This window comes from Pseudophryne corroboree, chromosome 5, assembly GCF_028390025.1.
Source record: "Pseudophryne corroboree isolate aPseCor3 chromosome 5, aPseCor3.hap2, whole genome shotgun sequence".
NCBI lineage: Eukaryota > Metazoa > Chordata > Amphibia > Anura > Myobatrachidae > Pseudophryne > Pseudophryne corroboree.
The window spans coordinates 810,322,874-810,339,449 of record NC_086448.1 but is presented as its reverse complement, the minus strand read 5'-3'; positions in this window follow the sequence as shown (position 1 = coordinate 810,339,449).

Below are 16,576 nucleotides of genomic sequence, written 5' to 3'. Positions count from 1 at the left end.
TTTATGTGTTTGGGCAGGGTCGGACTGGCCCACAGGGGAAACCACCGATGGGCACCACTGCCTCTGGGCCCTCCTCCATCTCTAGGGATCAGGTTCCAGACTCTATCCTAGTGCACTTGTATATTTACCAAGGGGAACAGAATATGTACTCTGTAATGGTTAGTCAAACCTCTGTGGTGGCTGTCCACGCCCCAGTGGAGCCTGGCCACACCCTTAAGCATGGGCCCCTACCACAGCATCCCCCCGGTGGGCCTTTCATGACCCAGTCTGACACTGTGTTTGGGGGAAGCATAATGAACATGACCAAGTTTATTGCACATGGCATTTTATGTCCTAGACATTACCACTTTCTATTAGTATTACGATATACCCTATAAGGCATATAAATATTTCACTTTGAAGATCCAATATTTATAATCTAGTAAAAAAGGGAGAAATAAACTCTGCGCTTGAAACAATATATCTAAAGTAAATGTGCAGTCTGACACAGAAGATTGACTCAGTACAACTGGAATATAATGAAAAGCAACTTTATATAGTATCTATTGAAGCAGAGAATGTAACATTTGGAAAAATAAATACATAAATAAATGAATAAAAAATTGATTAGACCGTTTACTCATATGTACTGTCTGGATATAAACATACAACATACAATAGATTTGTTAAAATAACGTTTTCAAGTGGTGATAATAAAAAATCAAAAATCACAGACACTGGCGTCCCAGTGTATTGATTGAGGTTAGAGATTCCCGCAGTATTGATTAATAGTTCCACAGTCTCAGAAAATATATCACTTTAGAGGAAATGGTGCAAACTGTGTTTAAAGCTCCCGTGCTGGTTCCTGCATTAGTGTGCAAACAGGGTCCTTTTGAATGAATTAAGTACACGTTGAGGTAATTGTAGTATTTCCCAAACAGATGTTAGTTAGTTTAAATAAGAGGCAGCGTTCATATAGTTAGGGCCGCCGTGAATGAAACTTCTGGGAACGGGTGTTAGGCCCCACAGCAAGGGTCACATGGAACTCACCCGACCAGTGTTTCTGAAGCCGTGCGGCAGTGAAGAATCCAACGTGCGGCAATGAGCTGCGACCAGGGCTGTCGCGGATGAACTGAGCTGCGGGCTGCGGGCTGCGGGCTGCGGGCTGTGTTCATACAGCAAGTATCACCAAATGAATGATGTAACAGAAAGTGGGCGTCAACGCGTTTCGTCTCCTAGCAACGGAGACTTCCTCTGTCTTGAGGAAGTCTCCGTTGCTAGGAGACGAAACGCGTTGACGCCCACTTTCTGTTACATCATTCATTTGGTGATACTTGCTGTATGAACACAGCCCGCAGCCCGCAGCCTGCAGCCCGCAGCTCAGTTCATCCGCGACAGCCCTGGTCGCAGCTCATTGCCGCACGTTGGATTCTTCACTGCCGCACGGCTTCAGAAACACTGGTCGGGTGAGTTCCATGTGACCCTTGCTGTGGGGCCTAACACCCGTTCCCAGAAGTTTCATTCACGGCGGCCCTAACTATATGAACGCTGCCTCTTATTTAAACTAACTAACATCTGTTTGGGAAATACTACAATTACCTCCACGTGTACTTAATTCATTCAAAAGGACCCTGTTTGCACACTAATGCAGGAACCAGCACGGGAGCTTTAAACACAGTTTGCACCATTTCCTCTAAAGTGATATATTTTCTGAGACTGTGGAACTATTAATCAATACTGCGGGAATCTCTAACCTCAATCAATACACTGGGACGCCAGTGTCTGTGATTTTTGATTTTTTATTATCACCACTTGAAACCGTTATTTTAACAAATCTATTGTATGTTGTATGTTTATATCCAGACAGTACATATGAGTAAACTGTCTAATCAATTTTTTATTCATTTATTTATGTATTTATTTTTCCAAATGTTACATTCTCTGCTTCAATAGATACTATATAAAGTTGCTTTTCATTATATTCCAGTTGTACTGAGTCAATCTTCTGTGTCAGACTGCACATTTACTTTAGATATATTGTTTCAAGCGCAGAGTTTATTTCTCCCTTTTTTACTAGTTTTTAATTGTTACAACTTGGCAAGTTGTTTATACTCAGCTGCAGAAACAATCAGTGTACAAGGAATTAAATCAGTATAGCGCCGGGTCATCACAATCGGTTACCGATTTGTGATTTTTTTCTTTTCTTCTTCCAATATTTATAATATATGATCTTGCGACACAACATCATTTTCATTTTTTTTTTCCAGTTTCACCTGCCTGACTGATAACCTAATTATCTGAAATAATCTTCACATTTACAATGAAAAGAAGAACAAATTGTCTGTGCTAACGGGTTTACTCTAGCCTATATTTCATGAGAATGACTTGTTTATGCAGCAGAAGTCATCATAAAAAATATTTTAATTGTACCGAGTCTCATTTGTGTTTCTGTCCTCAATACTTTTTATACTGTACAATATTTAATGTATAAATGGCGACTGTCTGACATTTTCACATTTTACTGAGTCAGGGAGAATTCTGTCTTTGCCTTCATAAAGTCAGATGTGATTTTATTGAGCATAATCGCCTTAGAATGTGGAAGAATCATAAACAACATATCTTGGTAAGAAAACGATACGCTTGGGAACTCTATCTGCATATCTGCCAAAGATGAATTTGGTTATGTGCAATGACATCAACATTTTGTGACACACTGGGATATTTTATGTAAGACAGAAATGTATGTCTTGTAGAATATTTATACTCCATTGAATCTCTTCTGGATCTAATATGAGCAACCGCAGATTTTAGACTGCAATGTGTTATCTTAAAAATGCTGTATTTTAGTATAGACTCAAGCAGTCTGCTTGTGAGTGGATGCCCGTTATTGCTCAGCAGAACTAATTTTATAAAGACAGTAGCGCCATCTAATATTATGATGTATTTTTTATATTGTACACATTTGCCCTCATTCCGAGTTGTTCGCTCGGTATTTTTCATCGCATCGCAATGAAAATCCGCTTAGTACGCATGCGCAATGTTCGCACTGCGACTGCGCCAAGTAACTTTGCTATGTAGAAAGTAATTTTACTCACGGCTTTTTCATCGCTCCGGCGAACGTAATGTGATTGACAGGAAATGGGTGTTACTGGGCGGAAACACGGCGTTTCAGGGGCGTGTGGCTGAAAACGCTACCGTTTCCGGAAAAAACGCAGGAGTGGCCGGAGAAACGGTGGGAGTGCCTGGGCGAACGCTGGGTGTGTTTGTGACGTCAACCAGGAACGACAAGCACTGAACTGATCGCACAGGCAGAGTAAGTCTGGAGCTACTCTGAAACTGCTAAGTAGTTAGTAATCGCAATATTGCGAATACATCGGTCGCAATTTTAAGAAGCTAAGATTCACTCCCAGTAGGCGGCGGCTTAGCGTGTGTAACTCTGCTAAATTCGCCTTGCGACCGATCAACTCGGAATGAGGGCCATTGATCACAATATTACTTTGTAAACATTCTTTGCCGTTTTTCTTTCAGGGATTAATACAAAAAGATGCTTAAAGCTACTAACTCATGAGCAAGCCATGTAAAGCTGTCCATGGGAGAAGCAGCTGGTCCTGAAATCTACGTCTGCAGCCCTGAGCATTTGCCACTGCGACTTGTTGATCGTCAAAGCAAAGCAGATGCTTACAGGAAGCTGCAGGCACTTGAATTAAAAAATAATAAATGTTGGTGATAAGGGATATAGGTGGTATAACAACAGTCTCATCTGCTTCACATCCTGTTTGAATCTCTGCCTCAGTATAGGTCAGGACGCCAGTCCTATAGGACGCTGCAGTGCCTAGTATATGAAGTGGCTAGTTATAAAGTTGCAGCTTAAATCAATAGCAGTGTTATCTTCAACTGATATCAAAATTGACTCCTGTCTCTCCTTTTCATCAACAGGTAGATACTGCAGACTATTGCAACTTTCTTGCCTAAATTAATTGTATTAGGTAAATACTGCAGACTATTGCAACTTTCTTGCTAAAGTTTTATTCGGTAAATACTGCAGACTATTGCAACTTTCTTGCTAAAGTTTTATTCGGTAAATACTGCAGACTATTGCAACTTTCTTGCTAAAGTTTTATTCGGTAAATACTGCAGACTATTGCACATTATATTGCATGGTTAAAAGTTTAGAAAGTTGTTCTAAATGGATTAATATCTGTAATCTGCAAAAAACTTATAGTGATTGAGTGGGGTTTACTGACCTTACATTTGTTAGATTTGATTAACACCTTTTGCTGAAGTTGGAGGGTTGCTGTGTGGGGGAGGGGGTTGTAATCAGGATGAACATGTGTCTGTAGACTTATTTATTCAGTATAGGTCAGGATGCCAGTCCTATAGGACGCTGCAGTGCCTAGTATATGAAGTGGATAGTTCATGAAGTGGATAGTATATGAAGTGGCAGCTAAAATCAATAGCAGTGTTATATCTGTGTTATACCGAAGGAAAACAGAAGGCAAACAAACTAACAAGATAACAGAAGGACTGCATTACAACCACAAAACTCAGGATCTTTATGTGGCCTCTCCTCACCTCTACCATGAGAACACCAGGACCAGGGTTACCACCTCTCCAGCTGAGAACATCAAGTCTGCCCCTGGGCCTAACCCTCAAGGTGAACAGGGAACTGTGGGGGCTGAGCACCAGGACCAGGCTCAGCAGGGACATCCCCATTGCTTCTGAGTGTGCCCCCCACATTCTCATACCCACCCTTACTATGATCTTATCAAAATAATGTTATCCCAATTTTACTTCTGCCACTAGTTACCTGCTATTGTTTATTCCCCCCGTTATATTTTTTTTCTTCCTCTCTTCCACCCCACCGTGTGTTTTTCCTGTAATGTTTACCTCCACTGATTGCACACCTTTCCATTGTGCCCTACATACAGGGTACATCATACTAGAGATGAGCGGGTTCGGTTCCTCGGAATCCGAACCCGCCCGAACTTCAGGTTTTTTTACACAGGTCCGAGGGACTCGGATCTTCCCGCCTTGCTCGGTTAACCCGAGCGCGCCCGAACGTCATCATCCCGCTGTCGGATTCTCGCGAGGCTCGGATTCTATCGCGAGACTCGGATTCTATATAAGGAGCCGCGCGTCGCCGCCATTTTCACACGTGCATTGAGATTCATAGGGAGAGGACGTGGCTGGCGTCCTCTCCGTTTAGAGAAGAGAGTGAGACAGTAGAGAGAGACACAGTAGTAGTAATTTTGGGGAGCATTATAAGGAGGAGTACTACTATACTACTACTACTTGCTGAAGTGATATAGATTAGATAGTGTGACTGTATTAATTATCTGACTTGTGGGGGAGACACTGACAGTGGGGAGCAGTTAGAGTCTGAGAGCAGGACTCAGGAGTACATATAACGTACAGTGCACACTTTTGCTGCCAGAGTCAGTGCCACACTGCCATTGTGACCACACTGACCACCAGACCAGTATAATATATTTTGTGATTGTCTGCTTAGGAGTACTACTTGCAAGTTGCTGATAGTGTGACCAGTGACCTGACCACCAGTTTAATAATCAATCACCACCACCAGTTTAATATATATATATATATATATATATAATTGTATATAATATATATATATATATATATAATATTGTATACCACCTACCCGTGGTTTTTTTTTTTTTCATTCTTCTTTATACATACTACTATAGTAGCTTACTGTAGCAGTCTGCGGTGCTGCTGAGCTGACAGTGTCCAGCAGGTCCGTCATCAGTCATTACATAATAAATATATATACCTGTCCGGCTGCAGTACTAGTGATATTATATATACATATATATTGATTTCATCTCATTATCATCCAGTCTATATTAGCAGCAGACACAGTACGTTAGTCCACGGCTGTAGCTACCTCTGTGTCGGCACTCGGCAGTCCATCCATAATTGTATACCACCTCCCCGTGGTTTTTTTTTTTCTTTCTTCTTTGTACATACTACTATAGTATAGTAGCTTACTGTAGCAGTCTGCGGTGCTGCTGAGCTGACAGTGTCCAGCAGGTCCGTCATCAGTCATTACATAATAAATATACATACCTGTCCGGCTGCAGTACTAGTGATATTATATTGATTTCATCTCATTATCATCCAGTCTATATTAGCAGCAGACACAGTACGTTAGTCCACGGCTGTAGCTACCTCTGTGTCGGCACTCGGCAGTCCATCCATAATTGTATACCACCTCCCCATGGTTTTTTTTATCTTTCTTCTTTGTACATACTACTATAGTATAGTAGCTTACTGTAGCAGTCTGCGGTGCTGCTGAGCTGACAGTGTCCAGCAGGTCCGTCATCAGTCATTACATAATAAATATACATACCTGTCCGGCTGCAGTACTAGTGATATTATATTGATTTCATCTCATTATCATCCAGTCTATATTAGCAGCAGACACAGTACGGTAGTCCACGGCTGTAGCTACCTCTGTGTCGGCACTCGGCAGTCCATCCATAATTGTATACCACCTCCCCGTGGTTTTTTTTTTTTCTTTCTTCTTTGTACATACTACTATAGTATAGTAGCTTACTGTAGCAGTCTGCGGTGCTGCTGAGCTGACAGTGTCCAGCAGGTCCGTCATCAGTCATTACATAATAAATATACATACCTGTCCGGCTGCAGTACTAGTGATATTATATTGATTTCATCTCATTATCATCCAGTCTATATTAGCAGCAGACACAGTACGGTAGTCCACGGCTGTAGCTACCTCTGTGTCGGCACTCGGCAGTCCATCCATAATTGTATACCACCTCCCCGTGGTTTTTTTTTTCTTTCTTCTTTGTACATATTACTATAGTATAGTAACTTACTGTAGCAGTCTGCGGTGCTGCTGAGCTGACAGTGTCCAGCAGGTCCGTCATCAGTCATTACATAATAAATATACATACCTGTCCGGCTGCAGTACTAGTGATATTATATTGATTTCATCTCATTATCATCCAGTCTATATTAGCAGCAGACACAGTACGGTAGTCCACGGCTGTAGCTACCTCTGTGTCGGCACTCGGCAGTCCATCCATAATTGTATACCACCTCCCCGTGGTTTTTTTTTTCTTTCTTCTTTGTACATATTACTATAGTATAGTAACTTACTGTAGCAGTCTGCGGTGCTGCTGAGCTGACAGTGTCCAGCAGGTCCGTCATCAGTCATTACATAATAAATATATATACCTGTCCGGCTGCAGTACTAGTGATATTATATATACATATATATTGATTTCATCTCATTATCATCCAGTCTATATTAGCAGCAGACACAGTACGTTAGTCCACGGCTGTAGCTACCTCTGTGTCGGCACTCGGCAGTCCATCCATAATTGTATACCACCTCCCCGTGGTTTTTTTTTTTCTTTCTTCTTTGTACATACTACTATAGTATAGTAGCTTACTGTAGCAGTCTGCGGTGCTGCTGAGCTGACAGTGTCCAGCAGGTCCGTCATCAGTCATTACATAATAAATATACATACCTGTCCGGCTGCAGTACTAGTGATATTATATTGATTTCATCTCATTATCATCCAGTCTATATTAGCAGCAGACACAGTACGTTAGTCCACGGCTGTAGCTACCTCTGTGTCGGCACTCGGCAGTCCATCCATAATTGTATACCACCTCCCCATGGTTTTTTTTTTCTTCTTCTTTGTACATACTACTATAGTATAGTAGCTTACTGTAGCAGTCTGCGGTGCTGCTGAGCTGACAGTGTCCAGCAGGTCCGTCATCAGTCATTACATAATTAATATACATACCTGTCCGGCTGCAGTACTAGTGATATTATATTGATTTCATCTCATTATCATCCAGTCTATATTAGCAGCAGACACAGTACGGTAGTTCACGGCTGTGGCTACCTCTGTGTCGGCACTCGGCAGTCCGTCCATAATTGTATACCACCTAACCGTGGTTTTTTTTTCTTTCTTCTTTATACATACATACTACGACATCTCTTTATCAACCAGTCTATATTAGCAGCAGACACAGTACAGTACGGTAGTTCATGGCTGTGGCTACCTCTGTGTCGGCACTCGGCAGTCCGTCCATAATTGTATACCACCTAACCGTGGTTTTTTTTTCTTTCTTCTTCATACATACATACTACGACATCTCTTTATCAACCAGTCTATATTAGCAGCAGACACAGTACAGTACGGTAGTTCACGGCTGTGGCTACCTCTGTGTCGGCACTCGGCAGTCCGTCCATAATTGTATACCACCTACCCGTGGGTTTTTTTTCTTTCTTCTTTATACATACATACTACTACATCTCTTTATCAACCAGTCTATATTAGCAGCAGACACAGTACAGTACGGTAGTTCACGGCTGTGGCTACCTCTGTGTCGGCACTCGGCAGTCCGTCCATAATTGTATACCACCTACCCGTGGTTTTTTTTTCTTTCTTCTTCATACATACATACTACGACATCTCTTTATCAACCAGTCTATATTAGCAGCAGACACAGTACAGTACGGTAGTTCACGGCTGTGGCTACCTCTGTGTCGGCACTCGGCAGTCCGTCCATAATTGTATACCACCTAACCGTGTTTTTTTTTTCTTTCTTCTTCATACATACATACTACGACATCTCTTTATCAACCAGTCTATATTAGCAGCAGACACAGTACGGTAGTTCACGGCTGTAGCTACCTCTGTGTCGGCACTCGGCAGTCCGTCCATAATTGTATACTAGTATCCATCCATCTCCATTGTTTACCTGAGGTGCCTTTTAGTTGTGCCTATTAAAATATGGAGAACAAAAATGTTGAGGTTCCAAAATTAGGGAAAGATCAAGATCCACTTCCACCTCGTGCTGAAGCTGCTGCCACTAGTCATGGCCGAGACGATGAAATGCCAGCAACGTCGTCTGCCAAGGCCGATGCCCAATGTCATAGTACAGAGCATGTAAAATCCAAAACACCAAATATCAGTAAAAAAAGGACTCCAAAACCTAAAATAAAATTGTCGGAGGAGAAGCGTAAACTTGCCAATATGCCATTTACCACACGGAGTGGCAAGGAACGGCTGAGGCCCTGGCCTATGTTCATGGCTAGTGGTTCAGCTTCACATGAGGATGGAAGCACTCAGCCTCTCGCTAGAAAAATGAAAAGACTCAAGCTGGCAAAAGCAGTAGCACCGCAAAGAACTGTGCGTTCTTCGAAATCCCAAATCCACAAGGAGAGTCCGACTCCAATTGTGTCGGTTGCGATGCCTGACCTTCCCAACACTGGACGTGAAGAGCATGCGCCTTCCACCATTTGCACGCCCCCTGCAAGTGCTGGAAGGAGCACCCGCAGTCCAGTTCCTGATAGTCAGATTGAAGATGTCAGTGTTGAAGTACACCAGGATGAGGAGGATATGGGTGTTGCTGGCGCTGGGGAGGAAATTGACCAGGAGGATTCTGATGGTGAGGTGGTTTGTTTAAGTCAGGCACCCGGGGAGACACCTGTTGTCCGTGGGAGGAATAGGGCCATTGACATGCCTGGTCAAAATACCAAAAAAATCAGCTCTTCGGTGTGGAAGTATTTCACCAGAAATGCGGACAACATTTGTCAAGCCGTGTGTTGCCTTTGTCAAGCTGTAATAAGTAGGGGTAAGGACGTTAACCACCTCGGAACATCCTCCCTTATACGTCACCTGCAGCGCATTCATAATAAGTCAGTGACAAGTTCAAAAACTTTGGGTGACAGCGGAAGCAGTCCACTGACCAGTAAATCCCTTCCTCTTGTAACCAAGCTCACGCAAACCACACCACCAACTCCCTCAGTGTCAATTTCCTCCTTCCCCAGGAATGCCAATAGTCCTGCAGGCCATGTCACTGGCAATTCTGACGAGTCCTCTCCTGCCTGGGATTCCTCCGATGCATCCTTGCGTGTAACGCCTACTGCTGCTGGCGCTGCTGTTGTTGCTGCTGGGAGTCGATGGTCATCCCAGAGGGGAAGTCGTAAGCCCACTTGTACTACTTCCAGTAAGCAATTGACTGTCCAACAGTCCTTTGCGAGGAAGATGAAATATCACAGCAGTCATCCTGCTGCAAAGCGGATAACTGAGGCCTTGACAACTATGTTGGTGTTAGACGTGCGTCCGGTATCCGCCGTTAGTTCACAGGGAACTAGACAATTTCTTGAGGTAGTGTGCCCCCGTTACCAAATACCATCTAGGTTCCACTTCTCTAGGCAGGCGATACCGATAATGTACACGGACGTCAGAAAAAGACTCACCAGTGTCCTAAAAAATGCAGTTGTACCCAATGTCCACTTAACCACGGACATGTGGACAAGTGGAGCAGGGCAGGGTCAGGACTATATGACTGTGACAGCCCACTGGGTAGATGTATGGACTCCCGCCGCAAGAACAGCAGCGGCGGCACCAGTAGCAGCATCTCGCAAACGCCAACTCTTTCCTAGGCAGGCTACGCTTTGTATCACCGCTTTCCAGAATACGCACACAGCTGAAAACCTCTTACGGCAACTGAGGAAGATCATCGCGGAATGGTTTACCCCAATTGGACTCTCCTGTGGATTTGTGGCATCAGACAACGCCAGCAATATTGTGTGTGCATTAAATATGGGCAAATTCCAGCACGTCCCATGTTTTGCACATACCTTGAATTTGGTGGTGCAGAATTATTTAAAAAACGACAGGGGCGTGCAAGAGATGCTGTCGGTGGGCAGAAGAATTGCGGGACACTTTCGGCGTACAGGCACCACGTACAGAAGACTGGAGCACCACCAAAAACTACTGAACCTGCCCTGCCATCATCTGAAGCAAGAAGTGGTAACGAGGTGGAATTCAACCCTCTATATGCTTCAGAGGTTGGAGGAGCAGCAAAAGGCCATTCGAGCCTATACAATTGAGCACGATATAGGAGGTGGAATGCACCTGTCTCAAGCGCAGTGGAGAATGATTTCAACGTTGTGCAAGGTTCTGATGCCCTTTGAACTTGCCACACGTGAAGTCAATTCAGACACTGCCAGCCTGAGTCAGGTCATTCCCCTCATCAGGCTTTTGCAGAAGAAGCTGGAGACATTGAAGGAGGAGCTAACACGGAGCGATTCCGCTAGGCATGTTGGACTTGTGGATGGAGCCCTTAATTCGCTTAACAAGGATTCACGGGTGGTCAATCTGTTGAAATCAGAGCACTACATTTTGGCCACCGTGCTCGATCCTAGATTTAAAGCCTACCTTGGATCTCTCTTTCCGGCAGACACAAGTCTGCTGGGGTTGAAAGACCTGCTGGTGAGAAAATTGTCAAGTCAAGCGGAACGCGACCTGTCAACATCTCCTCCTTCACATTCTCCCGCAACTGGGGGTGCGAGGAAAAGGCTCAGAATTCCAAGCCCACCCGCTGGCGGTGATGCAGGGCAGTCTGGAGCGACTGCTGATGCTGACATCTGGTCCGGACTGAAGGACCTGACAATGATTACGGACATGTCGTCTACTGTCACTGCATATGATTATCTCAACATTGAAAGAATGGTGGAGGATTATATGAGTGACCGCATCCAAGTAGGCACGTCACACAGTCCGTACTTATACTGGCAGGAAAAAGAGGCAATTTGGAGGCCCTTGCACAAACTGGTTTTATTCTACCTAAGTTGCCCTCCCACAAGTGTGTACTCCGAAAGAGTGTTTAGTGCCGCCGCTCACCTTGTCAGCAATCGGCGTACGAGGTTACATCCAGAAAATGTGGAGAAGATGATGTTCATTAAAATGAATTATAATCAATTCCTCCGTGGAGACATTGACCAGCAGCAATTGCCTCCACAAAGTACACAGGGAGCTGAGATGGTGGATTCCAGTGGGGACGAATTGATAATCTGTGAGGAGGGGGATGTACACAGTGATATATCGGAGGATGATGATGAGGTGGAGATCGTGCCTCTGTAGAGCCAGTTTGTGCAAGGAGCGATTAATTGCTTCTTTTTTGGTGGGGGTCCAAACCAACCCGTCATTTCAGTCACAGTCGTGTGGCAGACCCTGTCACTGAAATGATGGGTTGGTTAAAGTGTGCATGTCCTGTTTATACAACATAAGGGTGGGTGGGAAGGCCCAAGGACAATTCCATCTTGCACCTCTTTTTTCTTTAATTTTTCTTAATTTAATTAATTAATTAATTTTTCTTAATTTAATTTTTTGCGTCATGTGCTGTTTGGGGAGGGTTTTTTGGAAGAGCCATCCTGCGTGCCACTGCAGTGCCACTCCTAGATGGGCCCGGTGTTTGTGTCGGCCACTAGGGTCGCTTATCTTACTCACACAGCTACCTCATTGCGCCTCTTTTTTTCTTTGCGTCATGTGCTGTTTGGGGAGGGTTTTTTGGAAGGGACATCCTGCGTGACACTGCAGTGCCACTCCTAGATGGGCCCGGTGTTTGTGTCAGCCACTAGGGTTGCTTAGCTTACTCACACAGCTACCTCATTGCGCCTCTTTTTTTCTTTGCGTCATGTGCTGTTTGGGGAGAGTTTTTTGGAAGGGACATCCTGCGTGACACTGCAGTGCCACTCCTAGATGGGCCCGGTGTTTGTGTCGGCCACTAGGGTCGCTTATCTTACTCACACAGCTACCTCATTGCGCCTCTTTTTTTCTTTGCGTCATGTGCTGTTTGGGGAGGGTTTTTTGGAAGGGACATCCTGCGTGACACTGCAGTGCCACTCCTAGATGGGCCCGGTGTTTGTGTCGGCCACTAGGGTCGCTTATCTTACTCACACAGCTACCTCATTGCGCCTCTTTTTTTCTTTGCGTCATGTGCTGTTTGGGGAGGGTTTTTTGGAAGGGACATCCTGCGTGACACTGCAGTGCCACTCCTAGATGGGCCAGGTGTTTGTGTCGGCCACTAGGGTCGCTTAGCTTAGTCATCCAGCGACCTCGGTGCAAATTTTAGGACTAAAAATAATATTGTGAGGTGTGAGGTATTCAGAATAGACTGAAAATGAGTGGAAATTATGGTTTTTGAGGTTAATAATACTTTGGGATCAAAATGACCCCCAAATTCTATGATTTAAGCTGTTTTTTAGTGTTTTTTGAAAAAAACACCCGAATCCAAAACACACCCGAATCCGACAAAAAAAAAATCGGTGAGGTTTTGCCAAAACGCGGTCGAACCCAAAACACGGCCGCGGAACCGAACCCAAAACCAAAACACAAAACCCGAAAAATTTCCGGTGCACATCTCTACATCATACTACTACATAAGCGTCAGTATTCCCATAAATGCACTGGGCCCTTGTATGGCTCACCTCCCACAGTGTAACCTTTGAAGTGCGTCCAACATGGCTGCCCCATATGGTACACTTGTGGATGGGATGAAAAATACATAGACCTGATGGTTTTGATGGAACCCTACTCTGAACTGTAGGACTCTGAAATCACCCCCATTTTGTGTCATCTCTTCTAGTAGTAGACTATTCCACCCTGGGTAATCCTACGCTGTGCGCCCAAGATGGCTGCCGCACCTGGTACCTTGTGAGGGTGGAATACACAACCCTTGGAAGTTATTACCCAAAATGCCTACACCAATCCTGCATTATGCTTTCTGTGTGCTTAAGGGTTTCTTTTATGTCGGTGTTGCTGATCTATTGCTGTATTACTCAAATCCTCTGTATCATGTGTACTGTTTTTGATCTCTGTAAAGCGCCTTGAGTCCTGTTGGAGATAGAGCGCTATATAAATAAAATTATTATTATTATTATTATTATTATTATTATTATTAATTAGGTTCCACTGCAGAGCAGTCACTTTAAGTCGGGTACCGTTGCATAACTTGGTCAGAGTTAAGGTCTGCAGAAGCAATTTTTTTTCCTTTATTGCTCCTCTCCCTGATGTCATGTCGAGATCACACATACCTCAGTTTCTTTCTAGGTCACTATGCTATACAATAGTGAAAATGTGATGCAAATTCATCCAGTAATTTTTGCGTGATGCTGAAACGAATAGACAGATAAAAAGTTTTCAAAAAAATTGTCTTTATAGTTCATAAATAGTCCCTAGAAGTATATTTCTCAAAAAAAAAAACGCTGTGTACAGACAAAGCCCTTACAGATTTATTATAAAAATGACCATTGATTATTGTAGTAGTCTCCTTACGGGACTTACCAAATACAGACTCTCACCACTACAATCCATATTGAATGCAGCTACTAGGCTAATCTTCTTTGCCAGATGTTCATCGTCTGCGGAACCACTCTGTCAGTCCCTCCATTGGTTAACGCTTTTCTGTCATATTCAATATAAAATACTTTTACTCACACATGTGCAGATTTTAACAACCGGCACCCAGAAAGACCTCCGACTTCACATAACCCTGTCAGATGCCTAATTTCCAGATTCCGAGAAACTGGGACTGTGGCTGACAAGTCACGGAGTGGTCGTCCAAAAAGTGCTACTGGTCTTTCTGGGTGCCGGTTGTTAAAATCTGCAGCTATGACACAGAAACGTTGTTCTCCAGACATCAAAATGACCTCAATTCTCTCATCTTTTGTCAAAGCCGTCTTCTGTTACCTGCAAAAAAAAGTGTTGTAACTTTTGATCCATAATGGCTATTTCAAATCTGTTTGCAGCAATAAACTTTTCAGCAAATTCTGATGTTGTTTGACATGTTACACGACCCCCTTTCCACCGTGCGCCCTGTGATAATTATGCCAGCTTCAGCTGGCGTAATCACAGTGATCATTGCCATATCCTTACTTCTGCACAGCATAGCCCCGGCAGAGAAAGCCGTGCAGTGACCCAGCTATGGTGATCAGCTGTGTGTGTCCGATGGACACACAGGCTGCTCACAATAACAAAACGAAACAAAAAAAGGTTTAATAATAATAAAACATACTTATCAGCACCAGTTGTCGGGGATCGGTGCTCTGGGGCTGGCTGCTAGACATCAGTCCTCCTGTGCGCTGCTGTGACCTCTGGTGCAGTAAAGTGAAGCTGCAAAATGGTAGCTCACTTTACAGTATCAGGGGTAACAGCAGCAAGCAGGATCTGATGCCCGGACTGGTAAGTATTTATACCAGTGAGTGGGTCTTGGTGCGGGCAGGTGCTAGTCACAATGGGGGGCCTCCCCTGCCTATCTTTTCCGTACATCTCTGATAAAAAGTCATCAAATTTCAAGGAGTTTATACCTCTGCACTTTTGCATAAGGCCCACGAGCACACTAAGGGGGTCATTCCAACCCGATCGCACAGTGCATTTCGACGCAGCCGTGCGATCGGGTTAGAACTGTGCATTCGCTGCACATACATTGCGCAGGCGTGTCGTTGCCCGACCCCGCTAGAAAAGAAAGTGGTCGCAGCGGTGACCGCAAAACGATTGACAGGAGGAAGGCGTTCCAGGTCGTCAACTCACCGTTTTCTGGGCATGATGATCTGAACGCAGGCATGTTGAGGCGTTTGGAGGGCGGGTGTCTGACGTCAATTCCGGGACCTGCATCGCTAGATTGATCGCACTGGGTAAGTAACTCTTACCCTGGTCTCTTTTTACACAAAACTTTTTTTGCAGAGCAGGACTGCGCAAGCGATCGCAGCCTTGCTATGCAAAAATACACTCCCCCATAGGCGGCGTCTAGTTGATCGCACGGCGATCAACTCGGAATGACCCCTTTTGGCTCATATATCGTGTATAAATCTGTCTCGTACTAGCCAGTGCCTCTTGAGCCATTTACCTCACCGCACGTCCCTGGTATACAGTTAGGAGCCGATTGGTTGGTTCTTTATTTCTCTCCACTTTCTCTCTTCAAGCTTCAATAAATCGCCCCTCGGTATCATAAAGGTATTATACAGTAGTTTATAAGAATTGCACTCAGTTTTCTTTTTCCATCATAATCCAGGCTACAGGGGAATTGATTTTGTGATGTTTGGAAACCATCACGAGAAAGCTTATATATATATATTTTCCTTTGTCCAATCTTTTCTATGTAAAATAGAAAGTATACCACATACACAGTTGAAACAGGTGTGTAAGTAGTATTTATAATTTGCTTTTGTTATTTGGCAGAATACATGTATACTTTCCACAACCATACAATAACAGTAAAATAAGCAGGGGGCAGACAAACACAATTTACCAGTTTTTTGTTCTTAGAAAATTCTCTGCTTTGACCAAAACTAGCTTTTAGCAGGGATTTATCTGACACAAAGGATATAAAATCAATTGCATAATAAAAACTTTTATTACCTGCAGCATTTAGTTGGTATATTCAGAGTTATTGTCGCTGGCGTTGCCTAATTGCTCCTTTCTCTTGTACTGTTGACATGAATTCTAATAACTCCCAATGTCATTTATATCTTTCTCGATCTCAATCTAAACATCACAATAGTCTACTCTTCACTTTTCTTTTTCTAGGATCAAGTTCCAGTTATTGGGAAAGCATTCTGAGGTTTCATTGTGTTTTCTTACTGTTGCCATGCTACAGAAAACATTTCTACACAAGTCATACCGAGAAAAAAAATGGGATGCAGTCAGGATCGCACCTGTTGGGATTCCCGGCAGTCAGATTACCGACGCCGGAATCCCAACACTAATCGGAATGCCGACTCTGGTATCCCGAATAGGTAGAC